This window comes from Lathyrus oleraceus, chromosome 5 (assembly GCF_024323335.1).
Source record: "Lathyrus oleraceus cultivar Zhongwan6 chromosome 5, CAAS_Psat_ZW6_1.0, whole genome shotgun sequence".
Classification (NCBI taxonomy): Eukaryota; Viridiplantae; Streptophyta; class Magnoliopsida; order Fabales; family Fabaceae; genus Lathyrus; species Lathyrus oleraceus.
The window spans coordinates 182,012,805-182,019,291 of NC_066583.1; the positions used below are offsets into that span (position 1 = coordinate 182,012,805).

The window sequence follows — 6,487 nt, forward strand, 5'->3', positions numbered from 1 at the left end:
AAGATGGAGTAATAAAGAGTTGGGTAGCGCTAAAGATAAGATTTGGACTGAGATACTGGTACAATATATGATTGTTTATATTTTCTTTATATTGACGATAATGTGTTTAAATTACTTATACTAACACACTCTATTCCAATATTTTTTCGTAGAGGTCTTTTAACATTGAAGATACAACTATCCGAAAAAAGTATATACTTCAATTGGCCGGAAAAAGACACAGAGGGTGGAGAACATTTTTAACAAACAAGTATCTTAAGGACAAAGAAAAAAATTTTGTTGAATATGATCCGGAATATCCAGTGAAGTATGCGATCTTCATTACAGAAGAAGAATGGGTTGCTTTTGTAGACCAAAGAAGAGACGAAAATTTCAAGAAAGTGAGTGCCACAAATCGCGAGAGAGCGTCAAATCCCACGTATGCATACAAAAAAGGGCGTTTGGGATATGCACGCTTAGAGGAAAAAATTGTAAGTATACAAAAATGCTACGATCTTATTAATTATCTCAATGTGTTATAATTGATTATCTTATTATTTGTGTCAATGCGTAGTTAGACGAGACGAAAAGTGACGCAACATCACTTCCGCCACATGTTTTGTGGAAAGAAGCTCGTGTGGGAAAGGATGGAACTGTTAGGGATGACGTTCAACATATTTATGATGAATGTGTAAGTAGAACATTGTGTCTTTAATTAAATCAAAAGTTTAATAATATATAATTAATTTTTTTATCTCCACTAATAATTTCCGATATGTAAATGAATTTCAGGAGACCCTATCTCAATCGATAAGCACAGCTGAGGACCAGGAGAATAGGAGCGTACTTAGTAGAGCACTAAATGTTCCTGAGTATCCCGGTCGGGTGAGGGGTAAAGGGCATGGTTGTACTCCAACTTCCTTGTATAAGAATCCAAGGAGAAGAAATCCTAGCAATCAAGAAGTGATGGAGACGTTGCAGGCATTACAAGCGCAAGTTCTTCAATTGCAAAAGGATAATGAGAGATATAGGTGTATGGAAAAGTGCAGTTCACAGTTGAAAGAAACTAGTGAGAAAGCCAGTATCAATTGTCAAAATAAATTTCCCGAGGTAATTATATATGTTATTTTGAAATTAAAATAGCACATTTATGTTAATTGAAATATATACACATTAAAAGTAACATATTTATTATTGGTTTAGGGCATTTCATCTTGTCAGCTATACTTATCGTCACCGACTTATCGCCTAGTTGGCAAGGGAAAAGTGCACAACACTTCGGGAGATTTACTTCACCATAGACCGCTCCCGGATGGACACCTTAAAGTATCGGTTGATGTTGTATTAGATAAGGATGCGTTGCTACCGATACCTGACATTGTTTCAGAGACAACATTGCTGCGAGATGCAATAGGATCATTTGTTGCATGGCCCTTGGATCTCATTTTCATTGATGATGAGGTATGTTGAATTCAAAAACCACTATGAATCTTTTAGTATTCAAATGTCAATTCTGAACCGTTAAGTTAATTTTTTTTACATGGTAATTTTAGACGCCTACAAAACCCGCATCTAAGGATAATGGGATTTTGCGGCACAACGAGTCTGTTGCATCACAAAAAGAGGTATATTGAAAGTGTTAATTATATGATCCGAATCAAAAAATGCATGATTTTATAATTTACCTATGTTATATGATTTATAGGTATTTGCTCAAGGGTCACAACAACTGAGCCAGAAAATTGGTAGTCGACAGAAAAAGAAAAGGGATCTTCCAGTGACTTCTTTGCCAAAAAAAGGTGCTTTTGTGCCTCGATACCAGATATCTCTTGAAACACTTGTTGACTCATCAGATATGGCAACAGCTGGTGCTATTCGCTTACTGGATATGGAGGAAGATATCTTTGGTTATTCATGCACTGAAACAATCGGAAAAGAAGATCTGGAACATATTTTTCGGCATCAAGAATTAGGCGTCGGTGTTATACACACATACATCCGGTAATCCGATCTATATATTATTTAATTACTTGAACAATTTATTTACACATTTCAATAAAAATAGTCTAATGTTTATTATGTTTTTATTGAAGGTTCTTGTATGACAATTTCATGCGCGGGAATGATCAATTGTCAAACAGATTCCGTTTCGTGTCTTCCTCCCTGGTCAACAAAGCATTAATTTGTAGGGAACCGGATTCATGTAGAGAGTACTTAGTCAAGAGATTCATGGCCAGCAGTACAAACAACTTGTATCTTTGGCCGTATAATTCAGGGTTAGATTTTAATTCTAAGTTTATTCTAATCTTTAATTGTTTCTTTTACGTAAAAAATTTCCATATAAACTTTTGTTTTAATTTATAGGTGTCACTGGTTGTTGCTTGCTATTGATCCTTTAAAAGAAGTGGTATATTTTCTGAATTCGATAGATGGTGAATGGACAAATTATCCGGATATGAAGCAATTAGTTGATACGTAAGTGAGACTGTTCTAAATATTCGTGTATATTTATGTGAGATTGTTCTAAATATATGTTTTTATTTTGTTAGATCAATAAAAGTGTTCCGATCTCAAAGACAAGCTCGAGTACCACGTACTAAATCCAGCAACATTACGTGGATAAAAGTGCAGGTACTTTAATTTTCACAATTTTGCTTATAATAGTGATGCTACTTGATAAGAAAAGATAACTATACATTCTTATTTATTTTTCTATGTAGTGTCCTCTACAGCGCAACGGTATCGATTGCGGATACTTTGTAATGAGGTTTATGAGGGAAATCATTAATATGAATCAAATAGAGATTCCAATCACGGTATGGATTTATAACTTAGGATTTGTTTTAATATTTATCGAATATTTCATATTATTTATTACTTTTAACTAAATCATGCATATTATGTTTTGTTATGTAGTACTTTGATGAATACAAGTGTGCTCATTACACGAGACTGCAGTTGGAACAAATCAAGGAGGAATTGTGTCAATATTTTATTGAGAAAAGATTAATTAGTATATAATGGTTTCAAAATAACATGAATACTTTGATGAAGAATGGTTTCTGGGTCGCAAGTGTATAGTTCTTTATATTTTTAACAGATTAGTTATGACTCCAAATAGGCCGTATAACATATTAGTTTTGACTTGTGTATAGTTCTTTATAATTTTAGTGATATCTTTAATTTCATGGATAGATTAATGTGTTCATTCTTGTGTTGGTTTGCTTTAAAAAATTACAAATGCTTGAATTATGACTCCAAATGTGTTCAGTGCCTATCTATCCTTGTGTTGGTTTGCTTGAATTATGACTCCAAATGTGTTCATTCTTGTGTTGGTTTAAAAAATTACAAATGCTTGAATTATGACTCCAAATGCTTGAATTAGAGAGGCTTGATTTACAGGTTTATGGGATTATTCCCAAAAAATATTACAGGTTGAAATGGTAGGCTTAAACTGAAGGCAGCGTTTTGTTATTTTACTAGAGGAAAAGACAGCGCTTTTTAGTAAAAAGCGCTGCTAAAGGTTGTCAATAGAGAGCGCTTTTTACTAAAAAGCGCTGCTAAAGGTTGTCAATAGAGAGCGCTTTTTAGTAAAAAGCGCTGCTATAGGTTGTCAATAGAGAGCGCTTTTTACTAAAAAGCGCTGCTATAGGTTGTCAATAGAGAGCGCTTTTTAGTAAAAAGCGCTGCTATAGGTGGTATATAGACAACCTTTAAGAGCGCTTTTTACTCAAAAGCGCTGCTAAAGGTTGTCAATAGAGAGCGCTTTTTAGTAAAAAGCGCTCTTAAAGGTTGTCTATATACCACCTTTAGCAGCGCTTTTTACTAAAAAGCGCTCTCTATTGACAACCTTTAGCAGCGCTTTTTAGTAAACAAAAAGCGCTGCTAAAACCTATAGCAGCGCCACCTACGGCAGCGCTTTTAAGCGCTTTTAAAGGCCAAAAAAAGCGCTCTCATAGGTCTTTTTTGGCGTAGTGAAAAAAGTATTTTATCTCATAATCCAAATCCTAAATATGCTTGCGTTTTAAATTATGATCTTCTTTCTACTTCGTATGTTTCTTTTATGTCTACTTTGGATTATGTGTCTATTCCTAAGTCTACATGTGAAGCTATGACTGATCCTAATTGGCATCAAGCGATGGTGGAAGAAAGGGATGCATTGCATTTAAATAACACTTGGGACATTGTTACTTTACCTTTCGACAAAACTACAGTGGGATGTCGATGGGTTTATACAGTGAAAGTTGCACCAGATGGTCAAATTGGTCGTTTCAAAGCTTATTTGGTAGCCAAGGGATACACACATATATTTGGCCTTGATTATGGTGACACTTTTTCTCTAGTGACCAAGATTAGTTCAATATGTCTCTTCGTTGAAATGATTGTTATTAATCATTGGTCGCTTCATCAGTTGGAAATTAAAAATGCCTTAATATAAGGAGAATTGGATGAAGAAGTGTATATGGATCAATCTCCAGGTTTTACGGTTCCTGACAATTCAAGACCTGTTTGTCGGCTTCATTGTTCTCTTTGTGGACTAAAACAGTTTCCACGTGCTTGGTTTGGTCGATTCAGTTCTTCCTTGATACTGTTTGGTATGACTGGATGTGAAATAAATCACTCTATTTCCTTCCTTCATTCCTCCAACGGTCAACATATCTTTTTTATGTATATGTTGATGACATTATTATCACTAGAGACAATAAATAGGGTATCCAGTGACTCAAAACTCATATTTTCAAAAACTTCTAGACAAAAGATTTGGGTCCACTCAAGTACTTCTTAGGTATTGAAGTTGCTTAGTCCTTATCAGGCATTGCAATTAACCAACATAAGTATGCATTAGACATCCTAACTGAAACTGGTATGCTTGACTATCGTCCGATTGATACTCATATGGAACCTAACATCAAGCTTCTTCTAGGTCACAGGGAGTTGTTGAAAGACCCGAGAACATATTAACGATTAATGGGTATACTCAATCATCTTAACGTCACCAGGCCAGATATTACTTTTGCAATAAACATTATGAGTCAGTTCCTGAACGCTCATTGTGATACTCACTAGAATACAGTTATTCGGATTCTCAAATATATAAAGAATGGACCAGGAATAAGCCTATTATATGAAGATAAAGGTACTGCTAAAATCATGTATTATTCAGATGCAGACTGGGCAGGAGTCACCGTCAGATAAGAGATCCACTTCTGGATATTGTGTTCTTATTGGAGGAAATATGATCTCATGGAGGAGCAAGAAACAAAACATAGTTGCACTATCTAGTGCTGAAGCTAAATATCGTGTTATGGCAGCAACATCGAAGGAACTTGCATGGCTAAGAATTTGCTCTAAGAACTTAGGTTGGGATACCTTTAGCCCATAAAACTCATATGCGGCAATCAAGTGACACTTCACATTGCATCCAATCCGATTTTTCATGAATGGACCAAACACATAGAAATAAATTATCATTATGTAAGAAACAAGGCACTGTCAGGAGAAATAACCATAAAATTTGTCAAATCTAAAGATCAACTAGATGATATGTTTACCAAGTATCTCAAGGGTTCTCGAGTGAGTTATATTTATATATATATATATATATATATATATATATATATATATATATATATATATATATATATATATATATATATATATATATGATCCGACTTGAGGGGGAGTGTTGAAAATATGTTATCAATTAATTAGTATTGATTGATATTCAATTAGTCATAAGTGTAAATTATATTATTAACTATTGTGTATACCTCTTTTGCATATAAATATATAGCATGCATGATCATATTTGACACATGACGTATTTTATATAAATAAATATGTATGTTCACTTTTTCTAACATGGTATTATTGAAACTCAATTAAATCATAAAATTACTTAATGTTATATTTTAAAAATTTAGATTTAAATTTTAACGATTTTTTATTGAAGTTTTCAGCTGTACAAATTATCTGTCAGAAAAAACAATTAATTTTGTATTTTAAATCACAAAAATATATAAATTAAAATGGTATTTGTAAGATAATTTAATTTCAATATATAATAAATATTAAAATAAATGAAAATTGAAATAAAATAATTATATGTGTTCAAAAACAATTTTAAATGATTAGTTTATTTACTTTAAAACTCAATTAAGTGATCATAAGTCCCTTGATCACTTGAATGAATTAGATCTTTATACTTGAATCTACACTTGATCCATTAAGTCAATTCTAATCCATTTCCCGTTTAAAACCCTATAAATAGTTGAATATCAAGGCATTATCATCCCTTGGCCCCTCATCCTTTTCTTCCAATCTTGTTCCCTAACTTATCCAACACAAAACAAAAACTTCTGTTCTTATTCTACTTCAAAACCTTTAACCATTCGGATGCGAATTATGCACCAAGAGCCTTAAGAAGTGGAGATGAAATAAGAATGAACATTCATATCCTTATTTTGAATATCTTTGGATACAGGATGCTTGACCAATTTGTTCAAAG

The 6,487-nt window shown here is 33.2% G+C and overlaps 1 long non-coding RNA gene across 1 annotated transcript; it reads left to right on the top strand.

Annotated features, from left to right (window-relative positions):
- The first annotated feature begins 284 nt into the window (after positions 1-284).
- LOC127087727 (uncharacterized) lies at positions 285-814 on the top strand. The gene is made up of 3 exons (XR_007790005.1): positions 285-470; positions 554-670; positions 772-814. It is a non-coding gene; the product is annotated as an uncharacterized LOC127087727 (long non-coding RNA).
- The last annotated feature ends 5,673 nt before the right edge of the window (positions 815-6,487 follow it).